The sequence below is a fragment of the Podarcis vaucheri genome (assembly GCF_965113315.1).
Source record: "Podarcis vaucheri genome assembly, chromosome: 7".
In the NCBI taxonomy this organism is placed as follows: Eukaryota; Metazoa; Chordata; class Lepidosauria; order Squamata; family Lacertidae; genus Podarcis; species Podarcis vaucheri.
In genome coordinates, this window is record NC_138765.1 from 51,332,828 (window position 1) to 51,350,692 (window position 17,865).

At 40.8% G+C, this 17,865-nt stretch overlaps 1 protein-coding gene across 11 annotated transcripts in view; it reads left to right on the forward strand.

Annotated features, from left to right (window-relative positions):
• Positions 1 to 17,865, forward strand: part of ZFHX3 (zinc finger homeobox 3) — a 262,705-nt gene that overhangs the window by 14,358 nt on the left and 230,482 nt on the right. For 7 of the 11 annotated variants that reach the window (XM_082229254.1, XM_082229255.1, XM_082229251.1 and 4 more), the window contains 2 exons: positions 998 to 1,109; positions 6,767 to 6,837. The gene's annotated coding sequence lies outside the window, so the exon portion shown is untranslated. The remainder of the gene's footprint in view (positions 1 to 997; positions 1,110 to 6,766; positions 6,838 to 17,865) is intronic. The other 4 variants (XM_082229258.1, XM_082229256.1, XM_082229244.1 and 1 more) reach the window with 1 other exon arrangement.

Sequence of the window (17,865 nt, forward strand, 5' to 3'; positions counted from 1 at the left end):
CCTTGGCCCATTGTGGACTTCGTATGTCATACCCTGACCTGTTTATAGTGCATGCACACTTCTGTCTCTTGTGATAATCTAGCTGTTATTTGCATTTGGAGGATCTGGTTAATTTTTTGGGGGGGGAGGAAATTGAATTTCCATATAGCCAGATGTATTATATCTGTTGTATACATGGATAACTTTGCTGCAGTTCACATAATATGAAAGGAAGGGAGATTTAAAAAGAAACTACTGGAAAGGGTTACAAATTAAGTAGTTATGTGTTCAAAATCAGAAAAAAGAAAAGCAGTTTTTGTAAAATTGATGAAGAATCTTGTGACACCTTGAAAACTAACAAGTTTGGTTTCAGGCTTAGGTATCTCTTCCTACTCCATCTAGAGAAATATGAATATCATGATCTTAGATTGGGTGTTATTATTTAATATGCTTAGTTTTTCTATGCCCTGCCTTTAGTTGGATATATTATTAAATTGTGATTCTTGAAAACTAATAAAAATAAACTTAAAAAACCCTAACAAATTATATTATTATACTATAATAAAATATGTCTGATTTTGAGGTGCCACAATACTTTTTGTTGATTTTCCTGCTAAAGCTACAGGCTACATCTACCCATCTGGAAGCTATTTTTGTTAATATTAATACCTCTCAGCAGTGCTTTTTTCCTGGGGGTACGCAGGGGTACGCATACCCCTAAACATTTTGTGAATCAAAGTTTGGCCTCATTGAGGGGCAGTATTTCAATATGTGTAGGAAAATGAGAGTACCTCTAAACATTTTTAGGAAGAAAAAAGCACTGCCTCTTAGGCAGATGCTGGAAAAACCAAATAAAGAAAAACAGAAAGACTAAAGAAAACCACCCAAGTGAAGGTCAAGGAGTATTCAGGGTGGAAGATGACCGACACTAGCACCAAGGGATATCAGGGTAATGCTAATTCATAGCAAATGCCAATTATTCAGAATAATGTCACTGATCTCCTTTTTATTTGTACAGGTGATGAAAGGGAAGAGCTTCCACCACCTTCAATAAGGGGTAAGAAGAGTTCCTCTCCTCAACTGAGCAGTGCCATGCTGTTGCCACAGCTTTGTCTCAATGGCTTGTTGAGGTAAGATTTATGCACACTAACTGTAATCCTGTGCATATATACTTGAAAGTAAGTCTCACTGAGATCATTTGGCCTTACAAGTAAGTGTGCAAAAGACTGCTGCCTAAGCATTCTAAAAATTCTATTTTGGATTGCTACCTTCATAAATGTATTGACTTGCACAGGAGGAACATCTATGTGGTTTTCAAGCACAGGTTTCTTTGGCCTCTGGAATGTTCATGGTGCTAAGCAAAGGCAAAATGTGTAGCCTTCTTAGAAGACAGAGTAATTTCTGAAACAAACATCTGGTAGCTGTTGAATCCTGGACTCCTAGATACAGTTTCAGTTTCAGAAGCATTCAAGGCTGTGAAACAGAAGGGCTTAAAGCCATCTATGTTGGGTGTGCAGGGTGAATGGAGCAAAAATGGGATTGCTTCAAAGCTGAATAGCAGATCACAAAAATCCCATTTAGATTAGATTAGTTCAGAAATGGTACATAGAAGATGCTAGTTTGAAACAAAGGAAATCAAACTATTGTTGATGAAGGGAACAAACCTCTTTTTTAAATGATTATAGGACAAATTACAGTTGACAGTTTTGAAAATAATGTTTGTTTTTAGAATGCGGTGAGTAGGAGCACAAGCGTTCTTAAGACTATTCCCTTCCAAGTCACAAGATTTATGCCAACCATCACAACTTCAAACTTGTCTGGGTTCAACTCCAAGTATCTTGCATCTGATATCCATCATGACCAAACTGGGGAGGCAGCAGTACTGCATAGCCTGAGTGAGATGAAAAACACGTAGCATTTGATGTGATTACATAAATAAGTGATACTGCACTCCAGAATTTCTCCAAGGTTTCATCTAGTCCCTTGTGTGGTAAGAGCCAGTGTGATGTAGTGGTTAGGAGCGGTAGACTCGTAATCCGGGGAACCGGGTTTGTGTCTCCGCTCCTCCACATGCAGCTGCTGGGTGACCTTGGGCTAGTCACACTTCTCTGTAGTCTCTCAGCCCCACTCACCTCACAGAGTGTTTGTTGTGGGGGAGGAAGGGAAAGGAGAATGTTAGCCGCTTTGAGACTCCTTCGGGTAGTGATAAAGCGGGATATCAAATCCAAAACTCTTCTTCTTCTTGTATGGAAACAGGGTGGGGGGACCAGGTAGAAACACTTGGATGGGAATGGGAGGAGATGAACAGTTATTCAACATAATCCTATTTGATTTTCCTGACAGAAATGTGTGGTAGTGTGCTAGAATAGCTCCTCCAACTCATACTAGTTCCCCCAGACAAATTACAAACACATCGTGATCTAACAGGATCAACAGGATGCAATTGCCCTTTCAGATTTCAAAATGAAGATCATTAACTATGATTACTAATGGCAGAAGAATGTTGAAAACCACATGGGCAAACATTTAAAACTCTCCTAACCAATGCAAATAATTGTCTCATCCAGTCATAAATATTCAGATTTTCATGAAACCAAATTCAACTGCATGATACTTCAAGGTAATGAAAGACAAAAGAAAAAGCAAATAAAAAGATGTGGCTTTTGGTGTGATAAATGTACATCCAACAACACTCACTGAATCCATACCAGTGTCCATACTGCACTTGAGATAAATGAGATGCAGTCTCAGCTTTGGTGCATATTTAATGTCATTCTTTTCACAACTATGCTATAAAGAGATCATTTTAGAGGGATCATTTATAAATTTTGTGTTGACCAATTGTGGAAAGTAGATTTATCTAACAGTGCATACTCTCTGTTTCTGTCAAGTCATATATTCCTATACCAGCTGACGTCTGGCCATCGATGATGGACTATGCAGGTCACCTTAAGCAGCAATTGGTGGAAATACAGGATACCAATTTAACAAATAAATAAGTAAATATGTTTGATCTTATTCTGTGAAAAAAATGGCATTACAATTCAGCTGAAGTCAAGCACTTCTAAGTTTAATTGACTTTAATGAGAGATAGAAGTTCTCACATTGAAATGAACAGAAAAGTGCTTAACTTTTGCACATTTATAATTAGTGTGTTGGCTGTGTCCGTTCCTGGAGATGTCTGATCTGGGGACAGTGATATCTGTTTTAGTTACACACCATACATATCACTAAAGTGCATAGCTGTCAATGTTTCCCTATTTTTAAGGGAAAATCCCTTATTCCAAATAGGATTCCTCGCAAGAAAAGGGAAAAGTTGACAGCTATGCTATAGTGTGCTGTATGTGGGGCTGCCTTTGGAAAGGGTTCAGAAACTTTAGTGGGTCCAAGATGCTATGACTTCATTGCTGATTAGAGCCAGTTACAAGGAGAACAAAAACTCCTTGTTACAACAGCTCCACTGGCTAATGGTCTGTTTCTGGCACAATTAGAAGTGCTGGTTATGACCTACAAACCCCTATACAGCTTGGGTCCATGTTATCTGAAGGACTGTTTCTCCCTATATGAGCTTACCTAAGCTTTGAGATTTTCTGAGGTTTTTCTTGGCCCCGCCACCTTCATGGGCACATTTGGTGAGGATACAAGAGAGGACCTTTTCAATGGCTGCTCCTAAACTGTGGAACTCACTTCCATGGGAGATTAGGCTGGCCACCTCTCTGCTTTCCTGCTGCCGGCTGGTAAAGACTTTTTTGTTTAGAGAGGACTTTTTCTACTAACTGGCTGTTGTGGCAGGGTGTTGTATGGTTTTGTTTATTTGTTTTTTGCTGTTACATTTTAAAATGTTTTTAAGTGTTTGGATTCACTGCTGTTTTAATAGACTAACTTTGTAAAAAAAAAATTATATTGATTAGTGTGGTTTTCGTTGTATTTGTTTAAATTCATGTTGTGAACCACCTTGGGTCCTGTACTAGGGGGAAGGTGGGACATAAAACAAATGAACAAACTTTGGCTTGACTTCCAACACAGCAAAGGTCTCTTTTGGATATTGTTGCCATGTTTTGTCTGCTCCACCTGTTCTGAGAGCTTGTTTGTTTTCATTATAGCTATTGGAAGTATAGTGGTACCTCGGGTTACGAACCTAATTTGTTCTGGAGGTCCGATCTTAACCTGAAACTGTTCTTAACATGAGGTGCGCTTTTGCTAATAGGGGCCTCCTGCTGCCGCTGCGCCGCCGCCGTGCGATTTCCGTTCTCATATTGGGGCAAAGTTCGTAACCCAAGGTAACTACTTCCAGGTTAGCAGAGTTTGTAACCCAAAGCGTTTGTAACCCGAGGTACCACTGTACAACCTTCTCTTCCAGTCTTTTTTAAAAATCAGGAAAGCAAAAATCTCAATGCAGAAGAGGCTAACAAAGGAACAAAGTACCGGTAGCTGTGAGTCTGCCTCTGACACATTAGAGCAGGGAAGATTACCACTTGCTGATTGCCTGGGTTTATCATAACTTGGTTAGTATGCTACTGAAGCACTCTCGGTTTAACATGCCAATCAGGTCTGTGCAGGCACTCCACAGCATGGAGCTTACAACCAGACTAGTTCTGCTGATAATGACCACGGAAATGCCCAAGCATTTTACTTGCCTGCTTTTTGCTTATCTTGTGCTCTCTTTCTTTTCATACACAATGCCACATATACAGCTTTTGGAAGATGGTTCAAGAATGAAATGTCCAAAGGTCTATTGTATTAGTTGATGCTGCTGCCGCCTTAACCCTCACCCATGCCCCCAAAGATTCCTGCTTGCATAGACAATACTGTTTCTTCTTCTGAGCCACCACAGAGTTTGATGGGATAAAATACAGCCATGATGAAGAGAGACTAAGACCTTGAAGAAGAGACTTACTTTGTCCTGCTCTGAAATGGCCATGTTGAACAGAGACTGGAAGGAAGATAGCCAGTTCACATTCCATCAGAAAGCTTATTTTTTTCTGTGTGTATGCAGAACAACAGTATTGCAGTTCCCTGCTTGGAGAGGCATTTGGAGTATTCCCCCCCCCCTTTTGATTCCAGGAAGAATTTATACATTTCAGTCCAGCTGGTACAGATTGTATGTCTAGGCTTCCTAGATCCTTTATCAAAAGTGAAGTTAACTAATCCAGCCTTCCTGTATTGAAAAGTCATGGTGTCTTCAGGAGATGGAAAAATGTCTACTTCTGTTGTTGAATGGTTAATTTTTAAGACTCTTATCTTTTGTGCTCTCTTGCTCTCTGAATTTGCTTGAGGCTCCAAAAAGGGTTTTCGGCAACCTCCAGTTAATCATTACTTAGCCATCTTCTCCCAGCTCCAGTTCTTGACACCATGCTCCTTTCTAGAAATCTCCCTGGTTCCAGGGGCTTTGCCATCCATAGGAAATACCAAGAAACCCCATCCAAGAGCTGTCAGAAACAGCTGGTGCCGTCTCAGGCACTCCAGCCTTGCTCATCTTTGATTTTGACTGTGATCCAGACTGTTTTCCTGTGATCGTTTCTCTGTCTTTTTTCATAATCCCTTTTAAAACATAACCAGCAATTAGCTGCTCCCCACCCCCCTCGGCTGTTCTCCACATGTCTATGTACACCAAATGCCACAACGATCTGATTTTCTCCCAAGTCTAAAAAATACAGTTTTGCATTAGCTGGCAAGCAAATTATGAAAGGCTTTTTATTTACTCACTTTGTAAATGATGTTGATCCATTTAAATGTTCAGAAGCGGTGAGATGCTAAAGACATCCAGGATGACTGTGTATTCCTAGGAAGGCAGTAGAAAGCAATCTACTGTTACCTCATTGATTCGGCTTTCCTCTTTTGCTGTCAGTGAGCCAAGGAATTCCCCCAATGTTGTTACGTAGCAGATACCAGAAACATGAGTCACTTCTTCTTCCCTGATCAAAAGGTCCACTGCATCTGTGCATGGAATGGCGATGGCTGGACTGCATGTCTCCCAAGGTGCCCTGGAAGGAACACACTTGCCAGTTGAGACTTTGTCATCTTTCTTTCTGCTGCCTCCTCCTCTCCATGCTTTTACTTGCCTTTGCATTTTCCTTCCTTTCTTCCTCCCCTTCTGTCAGTGCATTGCTGTCAGCAGCAAGCCCAGCAAGAGCTGGGTCCCTCTTGCCTTCTGGGTTGTTGTTGTTTTTTTTATGTATGTAGGTATGTATGTATGTATGTATGTTGTTCTTTCTTTCCTTCTTTCTTTTTTACTGCAGCAGCCTTTGGCTGCTTACTCTGCCAGGCTGGATCACCAAAGACACATGATTCACTCACAATGAATAATCAATACCAATATTGATCTGTGGAAAATGTTTGTAAATTCCTGGAAAGAAAATCAGGAACAGGGGACAGGGAGGTTTGTGGGGGACGACAGTCAGTTTGCAGCAGCGGCTTCCAGTAATGGGAGAACCATTCTGGGGTCCCAAGCCACATCTGCCTATCCCCCACCCATTTTTCAGCTGAAATGTGCCTGAACATGCTAACCAGGAACCTGGCAAAAGTGTGCAAAATGGATAGCAGAGGTAACATGTCTGTCCCACACTGCCTAGAGCATTTCCATGGCCCAGAATCTGGGGGCAGAAGGTCAGTGTAAACAGCTATCTGCTACTACCTTACCTGCACAGTATGGTTTGTATCCAGCTAAGTTCTATTTAGAGTTGACTCATTGAAATTAATGAGCCTAGGTTAGTAATGTCCATTAATTTCAATAGTTCTGCTTGAGCATGACTAAACTTGGATACAACCCTTCTTCCTTCCCTTCTAGGAAATGGTCCAGCTCTGTGTAATATGCTCTTGGGCAGCCACACATCCTTCTACAGGTTCATGGAAAAACAAGTGAGTTCCTTCTGCTTTTCAAACCCGTCTGTCTGGTTACCTAGGGACAATTCTTATATGCCACAGGGAGTGCACTTGTTTTGGGCTTGCCGATCAGAAGGTTGGCCGTTCAAATCCCCACAGCAGGGTGAGCTCCCGTTGCTGTGTCCCAGCTCCTGCCAACCTAGCAATTTGAAAGCACGCCAGTACACGTACTGTAGATAAAGAGGTACCGCTGTGGCCGGAAGGTAAATGGCGTTTCCGTGCACTTTGGTTTTGGTTCTGGTTTCTGTCACCATGTCCTGTTGCACCAGTAGCAGTTAAGTCATGCTTGCCACAGGACCCTGAAAGCTGTCTGTGGACAAATGCCCTCAGCCTGAAAGTGAGATGAGTGCTGCAACCCCATAGTCGCCTTTGACTGGACTTAACTGTTCAGGAGAACTGAATAATTATAGGCATTCTCATCAATGAAAACCTGGTTTTCCCAGAGGCAGTGATGGAACACAGAACTTGAGTGTGTGTATCCCACTAAGCTGAGTTGTGGCTGTGCTAATTTTCCAATACTCTTGCATCTGTGAAATCTACTGTTTGTACATAGCCTACCCCTAAAGCATCAGCTGTCACCAGTAGGAGAAAGGCTGGTTTGTTTTTTGTTTTTTTTTAAAGCAAACTTCTCTCTGGCTTCTGCTAAGCTCACACAATCCAACTAGCAGAGACATTGATATCACAGGGGGATGAGATGCCCCTGCTCATCACAACTGCTCAAACCCAGTTATTAATTCTGCTGCCACCACATCTGCCCTGTGACATGTGTTAATTCCAGTTCTTGGCCTCCCAAGCAGGGAGTTGCCAAAGAAGGTGCTTATGAATATTTTATTTATTTATTAAATTTCTATTCCACTGTTCCTCTTTTCTTGTAATTGGGCTTCTGTCGATATGAATTTTTATTGACACATATCACTGTATCTCCTTCACCAGAATCTCTGATTGCCATAAACAGTAAACACTGAAAGGAGTGTTTACTTGTCAGAAAAAGAAACAATCAGAAAGTTCTGCCTCTTAAGTTCTACTTTATTGTTGAGTCCTTCACCTTTGCACCACATTTCTCAGTCAGCTAAGCAGGATTCCCTTTCTTGATTGGTAGTTTTATTCTTTCATGGAACAAGCTTGTATAGTGTAATGGCAAACAGAGGGTAGCAGAGGGAATATTGTCAAAAATCTCCCTCTCTTCTTTTCTCTCCCCTTGCTTTATTATCCTCTCTCTTTTTGTCATTTAACTCCAATTATGGGATGCTAAGTGCTTTTGGAAATTTCATTGTTAATATCTTCTTACAGTGCTATTAACGTAAATCAACTTTAATAGTGTCCCAGCAAGTGTAAAAGCAATCAAAAATTCAGTACTCACGAATCATTCTGTAATTTCAGCATAAAATGTTAATAGAAATAATATCGAATACCATAAAATATCAGCAAATTCAACTTTAAATATAGGTGATAAATGACATTTCTGTCCTGAGAAGTTCTGTGGACTTTGCACCAGGAATTCTTTTCCTGGCAAACTCATGCTATAGTGATCCAGGAACCCTCTTACCCCTCCCTCCCCTTTGGCGCAACCAACATCATTTTTTGAAGAAATTCTGTTTGTGGGAATATTTCCATTTTCAGAATCTAAAACAGCATTTAGTCACATGCAGCAGCAAAGCAGTTTTAGTGGCCAGAATGCAGGGTCGGTGTTAATTGATTTTCAAGCAGCAGACACCTGCTAGTACCTGGCTGCCCTCAGGCTGCCCAGAAAAGCTCTAACTTCATTGATGTTGGCTGAGACTTGAAATTTCCCAGAAAAAAGGCTTTAGTTGAACTGGAATTAAAGCTGCAAATATCTATCATCTATTAATTAAGTTTATAAAACCCTCATGAGAGTCCTGTGGAAGCAACATTTTTGTGCTGCTTGTAGTGCTGAAGAAATCATTTGAATTGCTGGAATATTCTGTCTGCACAAGTGCAGCCCAAAGGCTTTAGGAAAGTGAATGTGCAGTTTAATCTTAACATTACAGTATTCCACCCTGTGCTTCAGCTTTTCCCTTCCAGGAACCTGTGCTCCTGCCCAAGAACTTGGCAAAGGAGGTGTCACCCACCTGATCATGTTAGATGCAGAAAATGGCTGGGCTGACTCGAGTAGCTTTGAAGTTTGGGAGCACAACTGCCAACATGAAGAAACTGTACTTTATTTATAGCTCAGTTTTGCCAGACCAATATCAGCTCAGGTATCAGAGCATTTCACTATGTGTGTTGTCTCATTTCTGGGCTTATCTTAAATTTAAACAATGATTTCTTATATTTCTCATCACTGCTAATATGCTTAATTTCTAGGCTCAAATGTTTTTCTGTAATGAAACAAGTTGCAGCTTGAGGTGGCCATTTACACCAGGAAAGTGCCATAGGTGTGGGAGGAGAGTGCTTTAGGCACTCCCCAAGGCTTGTTCTTAAAGAAATTTAAAGAGATGTCTCACAGATCTCTGATTTCTTGTCCAGTTGGACCCCCATGCTTATAATTGGATGTTGAGTGTTTCCTAATAGTGTGTAATGAGGGGCAGCACCAGCCAGCCTGGGGCACCACCTGGTAGTGATTTGGCTTCTACCACCTCTGCTGCCATTGGAGCAGCATGGTGTGGTGGGATAGCTTGCCATCAGTCACTCCCCTAATCCCCTCCTATCTGCAGATGTATTTACCCAGCAGTAGAAGTCTTTCCTTTGGGAAGTGAGTGAACACTTGGTTTCATACTGTGATGGTCAACTGTCATATTAGATTCCCCAGTATGAGATGCTTGATGACTTCTTCAGCCATTGCCCTCTACTAGGGTGGTGGACCTGTTTGAGTAGCCTGTTCTCAGAGCTAGAGGCAATGAAGCAGACTGGGAGATTGCAAAAACACAAGTGGCAGATGTCTAGATGTGGATCCAACTAAACTCAGAAAAAGCTCATTATTGAGTTCACTCTCAGTAGTGATAATGGCAGCAAATAATAGTACTTTGCCACCATAGTGTCTTTTGGATCCAGGGACACGGGTGGCACTGTGGTCTAAACCACTGAGCCTCTTGGGCTTGCTGATTGGAAGGTTAGCAGTTTGAATCTGTGTGATGGGGTGAGCTCCCATTGCTCTGTCTCGGCTCCTGCCAACCTAGCAGTTCGAAAGCATACCAGTGCTGGCAGAATCCGAGACCAGGGAGAAGAGTCGGTGGAAGAAGATTGGAAGAAATTTAAAGACTATCTACAGAAATATTGTAAAATTGATGAATGTTAGAATGATGTTGGATAGAAATTAAGCAGTTTTCAGCTGTAATATTATAAGGGAATATGAAAAATGGATTATTTAGGTAAAAACTTAATGTCATAATATTTTAAAATTAAAGACTAGGATAAACAAAGAGGGTAGGGATTTGCTGAACCAACAAACTGAATTGGAATACAAAAAAGGGAGGCGCGAGGAGGTCCGGGAAATAAGCTAATGAAAAATAAGTAATGGAAAGATGGAGTTGATTTTAACTATTTTTTTTATTTTGTATTTTTGTATTTTTTCATTTTTATTTTGTAATACTTTGAAAATCTTAATAAATATCTTATTAAAAAAAACACACGAAAGCATACCAATGCAAGTAGGTAAATAGGTACTGCTTCAGCAGGAAGGGAAATGGCGTTTTTGTGTGCTCTGGCACTTGTCACGGTCCTCCGTGTGCCAGTAGTGGTTCAGTCATGCTGGCCGCATGACTCAGAAAACTGTCTGTGGACAAACGCCAGGTCTCTCAGCCTGAAAAGCAAGATGAGCACCACACGCCGTAGTTGCATTTGACTGGACTTAACCATCCAGGGGTCCTTTACCTTTTTACAAGTGGGAACCTGAGAGGAGCATTAATCAGTTTGCCATTTAAGTGGTTGGGAGCTGCTTATCCTGGTGGCAGTGGTGCCCATGGTGATGGCTATTTTTTGCTTTTAAATGTTGTGCCTACAAGGGGAGCAGCAGAGGCAAGCTTCTTCTTCCCTTTCTCCCACTCAGAGCCAAACCAGGGTTTCAAATGGCTAATATGTAGAGAGTGGGAAAACATGATAGTGACTGAACCAAGAGCTCTAGCTGCAGCCACTTTCATTAAAAACCTGTGGTGGTAGGCAGTGTCACTTAGGAGGGGAAAAAGAGTCATCGCTGCAGAGACTGCTGTTGCTACTAGTAAAATAAGCAGCTCCCTCCCACAAACAGGTTTGACACTCCACCTCCTGAAATTATCATTCTCTTTTTTTGGAAATAGCCCCCCATTTAGTGCTAAATTTTGGTATTGTTTCAGGCTTCATTTTGGCACAGAAACTATCTTGTTGCTTGGACAGATAGCCTGTAACGGGAGAAGGACGGGGGAATGTGACCCTACTTATTCTTCAGGCCAATGATCACCAACATTTTGAGGTCTAGGGGCACATTTGGAGTTTTGAGAAGGCACCACTCAGAAAATAGCACCAGTAAGAAAATGGCTCCTGCCAGAAGTGTTACACAAAATGGCTGCCAACTCCAAAACAGGAGAAAAAGAAAAGAGATGATAACATTAAATGGTTTAAACACATAAAAAACTATTTATTTATTTATTGTTATCTGAATATTTTTGGTAGGAAACCCTCTTTTACAGGCACTGGTTGTAACTTTGTTTCTTGCTGGGGTATTGTTGTAGAGCTGGAAATTAAAAGATAGCTGAATTGAGGAATAATTTTGAATTACTATAGCCAGCCATATTTCATATATAGTCACAAATAAAAATACATACTTAATGCTGGTTGGCAAGTCTGAGTTTTTAAGGAACAAAAAAGAATAAAAATACATGGGAAATGCACACAAAATACATTAAAAACCTCACCATAGTAGTAGTTGAACAATACTGGCCCAGGTTAGTGGGAAGCCTGAGGCTGAATGTCATCTACTAGCTCCTCAATTTTAGGGGTGTATGAGGAGATAATGTGACTGGCAAACAGCAAATCAAATCAAATAGAGCAGCAAATGGGTGAATGCAAGGAGTAGAAAAGACAGAAGTACTAAAGTGGAGGGGAAGGAAGTAGCTCTTTAGGGCCCCAGGGATTCCTGTTACCTGGTGTCCAAACAACTTATTTATTAATCACACCTCTGACTTCATGCATAGACTAAAATCACTGAAGCAGTCAGCCAAGTTCATTTCACAGGAACTGCTTAGAAAGAGTACCTGCACATTGTGCTTCATAACTTTTTCTCTCTCTAGGAGGGCTAGAGACTTATTTGCTAAAAAATGAAAGCCCAGAGTACAGGGTCCCTGCCTGGGAGCACCAATGAAGATATTTACAAGTGCCATGGCACCCATGGCTGCTTGGTCACCCCTGCTCCAGGCTCTCTCTGTGGATTCAGCTAAGTATCCTTCCAGATAGGGTTTCAGGTTTGGGAGCTGGGGCATGGTGCTTCAGTGGTTCTACTCTTATCTGGAGGGCTCACTCTGTTTCATAGTGCTGAGTGAGTTCTGCTTAACTCCATGACGTCTATTCCATGGGAACACAGAGGGTTTTAACATCTACAGGAATTTTTTGAGTGAGATTATCTGCAGTTTTGACACTCAATGCATCTCCACAGTTTTGCTGCCGAGTCTGAGATGTTTTGCACTTATCCTGTGCTTTCTAGGCACAGGTAAAAGCGGTTTTTCATTTGTCCTGCTGCTTTCCCTGGAAATACCCACAGTATACCACTGAATCAGAACAAATGTCAATCCACAGAAAAACCTATTGACATTTGTTCTGATTCATCAGTAAACAGCAGGTTTTCCTGGGAGAAAGCAGCAAAACAAGTGGAGGTGTGGATGAGCCCTCAGTCATAACTAGAGATGACCTTCAGCTCTAGCTCTCCTTTATATCAGATTCAGATGAAGCAATAGAAATGCTGACTCATTGCCTCAAGCCAGCAATGGACCAGGAAACTTAGTCTTTATGAGATGGAAGTACTGGTGGTTGGTACTGTCCACGGAAGTGGTATTATATCCTACCTGTCCTGAATTAGGTTCCAGATCGCTCCCGCTAAAGGATTAGATTTGCAGTTAGGAATTGCTCCAGCTCTGTTGCTAGAGATCCAAGTGGCACAAGAGGGCCTTTTACTGGCCAAGGCTGATACCTGAGCTGTGATCCTGGAGAGAAAGAGCTTGGCTACAGATACCCATGTTCTGGTAACTACCAGTTAAGACTACTACAGTGAGTATGGGGTGCCTTTGAAGACTGTCTGGAAACTGCGGTTAGTTCAAAACACAGCTACTGTCAGCTACTAACTGGGACCAAGTGTTAGAAACACATTGTGCCAGATAGCTTTGCTAGCTTCTTGTCGTACTAGCTTCAGAACCGTATATGGCTTCGGACATGGACGTCAATGTTACGTCTTCCTCTTTATCAGCTTTACATACACTAAAACTTTCCTCATCTGAAGTGTGGAAGCTATGGGCAAGAGGGCCTTTTGGGTTGTGGCACCATGCTTGTGAAATTCTCTCCTCATGCAGACTAACTTGACATCTGCACTAGGCAAAGGCATTCTTATTTTCACAGGTTCTTAACCTTTGATATATTTTTATTTCTGGTCCGGTTATTTTTAGTACCACCTTTTGCTGTTGTCACTTGTTACTTTATTACTGTTTTATTGTGATTTACAAGCTATTTTAATTTGCCCTACAAATATATGATTGAAGGGCAGAATGGAAACGTTTTAAATACATAAATAAATAAATATATTCAGCTGCTTGCAAGAATTTGATGTGTGTGTGTATGTGACTACTTGGATTTGTAGTTTTATATTATGAGTTTAAAATTTAACTTGCAAAAGCCTTTGGGATGGTCACCTCTCCTCCTGACAAGGACGCTATAGTTGCATGTTAGTCAGACATTCTAGAGGTGAAGTGTGTATTCCTCTACCGTGCATCACTATGCTTCATTTGTTGAATTTCTGCCTGCCATGCCTCTGTTAATAAATATAAGTCTCTTTCTCTACACTCTGAATGAACCTATTTCTGTGGAGTATAAATGAAGATGATAAATAAATGAAAATGGTATTGAATAACCTTTCATTAAAATTAATTAATGGAAAGCACATTATAACCAACAGAACTTTAAGACTTCTTCGAATGTCTCTACAAACACCAAGCAAGCAAGGAAGGGCAAAAGCCTGCGTTTGGAGTGGTGATAAGGTGCTTTTGTGCCCTTCTCTCAGATAAAATTCTTATGAAGGCATTACACGCAGGCAGGCTGTCCAATGCAAATTGCAGTCTTAGATCAAACCTCACCAGCAGTGTATTAATTCAGTATTTATGCGTATTTTGAAGTGTTGCTTAAACTGAATCAGACACTTTTTTCTTGTCAGAGCTACCCATATTTCCTCAGCTGTGTTCAGCTATGTTGCATGTGTGTAAAGAGAGAACCTGTCTTTTCTCAGGAACTTTCTAGAAATGTGGAAAATCTTGACGATTGTTCTCTGTTAGTAGTTTTGACCTGTAAACTGTATAAAATGGTATTTCATTTCTACCTTTTAGACAAGGTAAAGCAGCTAGAAATCCAGGTGAAATCTTTGCTGCATCAGGAAAAGTTACCAGAAAAAGAAAAGATGCCATTAACATCCATCTGAGCAGCTCTTGTAAACTGTTTAAAACTAGCCATTTGGAAAGTACTTGATGGAAAGGTGTGCTCACTGCCAGGGAAGCTACTGAAAAGGGCTTTTCAGTCTTCCATCCAGTACTTAGGTTTCCTGTCTTCCTTAAGGAAGACAAGGTGGCATCTTCTGTGCCTGGCTGAAACTGCTGTATTTTCAGGCTGAAAAAGAAGCAATGTTTAATCCTGTCAAAGTTTGATAATATTATGTGTATTGACTGAAATCCTACAGGGTGGACATAGTGGGCCCTTTTCATTCCCATAGCACATTGTAACCTAGCAGCTACCTTTGGAAAGTAAGCAATATCAAGAGGCACTTGATATTTGCAAGGATCATGGGGGTCCTCTCTCTTCTCAAGTTCCAAAATTTACAATAGTCTTAATTTAAAAGTTAAGCCAGGGATCAGTTGCTTAATCTGGAACTGGGAACCTGGGAGCAGGGGATAGAAAGAGAAAGAAAGAAAGAAAGAAAGAAAGAAAGAAAGAAAGAAAGACTCCTCTTCCCCAGTCTCATATGCCAGTGTGAGCTGACTCCAGCTTTCCCAGCCAATTGTCAAGCGAACTGTTGTCTTGCTTTTAATTAAGGGTATCTGAATCAAAATTGGATAAAAAGGACTGGGAGCGGGCTTCATTCCTGCAGGTGTTGCTGAAATACACAAGGCAGAAGCAGCTGGTAATGAGTTGGTGAAAATGAAAAAGGGACATAAGTAGCTTCTTTAGCAAATCCCCTGGAAATGACACAGAGCCTCTTAGATCGATAGGACTCATCTAGCCAAGGGCTGCTGGACCCACTTACACCTCGGGGGAGTGAGGCGGATGGCTACAGTATTACCTATGAAACCGAAGCAAAGTCTCATTTCATTATTTTCTTCCTTCCCCAGCATCAGTGCACATGAGGGCTTGAGGGAGATAGTGCATAATATGGGGACATTTGATGTAGTCCCAGCATGAGGAGGCCAAGTGTCCTGACAAACTGTTCCTGGAGCACCACAAAGTTGGATGTGGCATTTGAACACAAGTGTGATAGTTCTGTTCTTGGATGGCTTATCTAATTAGATTCATCCAATCTAAAAAAGCGTGTGTGTGGAATCTGGCAGAGCACTTTCTGGCCATAGGTGCACAGTGGTTGCCCTAATACCCTGATAGACACATCCAGTGTAGCTGGCAAGTCAAGTCCTGCTCAGCACAGAGCTGGAACAAGCACAATTCCCTGACTGAACAAAAAGGCTAGTGGCAACTGCTTGTGAAGGCTTGGATTTATGAAGCAGCACAATATGCAGTGAGAGTGGATATTTGCATCTGCTGGGGATGTAGAGAAGGAGCCAAACAGAAAGCATCAAGGTAACCTGGTAGTGTTGGAAGTGGAGATTAGCTTGGGGAAGGCTTCCTCATAGCTCCTTCCTTCATTTTGCACAGTGGTGTGCAGGGGAGTTAAAAATGTTTTAGTGTGTGATTATCTTTAGGTTATGGTTGTATTTATATTGCTTGGGACCTCACTGTTTAAGGTGATTAATTACTTAATAATAATGCAAAACTGAAACTTTTAAAGCAAAGCAGAAGAGAGAGCATCTGAAAGCTAGTTGGAAATGGAGATTTGAGACAACTTGTCAAGCCAATGTTCATATATATTTATTTATTTATTTAATTATTGTTATTTGTATACCTCACCAAATCAATAAATGTCTGGTTGGACACCGCAGTAGCACCAAGCACTCTGGAACATTGTTCAAATGCAAATGGATTTCAAAAAAGTAATTGATGTGGATAAAATAAAGATAAGATTCATTTTAGGGGATATTTGAAGCTTTCTCTATATCAGTTACTGGATTTTTGATACATCTTGATTTGGAAATATGTGGAAATAAGCTGAGCCACTCAGCTGAGTAGCATTTTATTAATTCAGATTTTCTCATTGAGGATTAGGGAGGGCAGTATACTGCATATAATGAGGCATACCATCTAAACAAGTCTGTAGTCTCTGACAAATAATTTACCTTTGAGGGGGGAAATACATTTCAAAAATTTTGCTTCCCCCCCCATTATTACTGAATTTTAAATGGTATTATTTCTTGTTGTGAGACCTTGTTTTAGGGCAGCCTGTTCATACGGTAAATAAATAAATTTGTTAGAATTACTTGTTATATATTATTGCCATTTAGTGAGCTATTGTAGGAGGGAATTTGAAAGCATTCCACCTACCCTTTGGAGGGCACTGAAATTTCAGAGGGTCTGCTTCATGTAATCTGGAGCCAAGGAATAGCTGGCTTTGCTCTGAGAGCACACCCTACTGGTCAGTGTGAGCGCATCTGATCATAAGCCACAAATGGACACCAAAAATTAATGTGCAATAATATAAAATTGTACAAAAGATGAGGTAGGGGGCAGAATATGTTACCAGTAGAGCCATTCATGTTCCCATATGAAGTACTATCACCTATTTTTACTCCTAGGTCACAGAAGAATGACTGAGAGAAGGCTTGACATCTTGTAGGCCTGATGTGGACTATATAATCCATGACTGATAAATAGCATGGCTGCTGCAGTCCTGAAGCATTAGGCTTAACAGGAATTTGACCTGAAGACTTGAAGAAATGGTGTGGTACCAAAGAGAAAGAAGATGCCTAGACGGGGGGTGGGGGGGTGTCCATACTTTCTAGTGACCAGCAGCTAAACTGAGAAATAAATACAGGCTGTTTAGTTGTCTGAAGGCATCATTATATTACCTATGGCCAAAATCAGTCACTATCTGTTACTAATGGTGTTTTACAATCCCCCACACGCCTCTTATAGACCAAAAATACTGGTGCCCCAAAACTATTACTTCACTGTTATGGTATTCTCTCTTGGTTATCCTTTATTTCCCAGAGTCTGGTGGCTTTTAGAGTGGACTCTGAACACAGCCAGTAAGCTGAGCTGAAGCCCTGTTCAGTATGTGACTAGTTACTAGGGTTAGCTGAAAGAATGTGCATTTATTTACTGAAGGTACTTTATAAATCAATACCTTGTTTTTGAACTCAGGTCAATAGGAATAACTCAGAAAAACAACAAACAGCTACAGCAGCCCTAAAACAGCACTTTCAGCATATTGATTTTTAGAATAGTATCTTTTCCTGGTATTATTCACACAAACTTGAATATCACAAGTCATAATGAATGTATAAATAAATATATATGTGAAATGAAATGAACAAACAGTCAAAGCATTGTACCTTGGTGGCTCAGCAAAAATTAAAATGTCAAGAAATGTTAGTGTTGCCCTCTCAAAATTGTGCAGCACTGAAAACGTAGTTTGGATTCAAGTATGTCAAAATGCTACCAGTAATTGAGTATGAATATAATTAACTTCCTTTTAATGTGAGAATGATAACATTTACT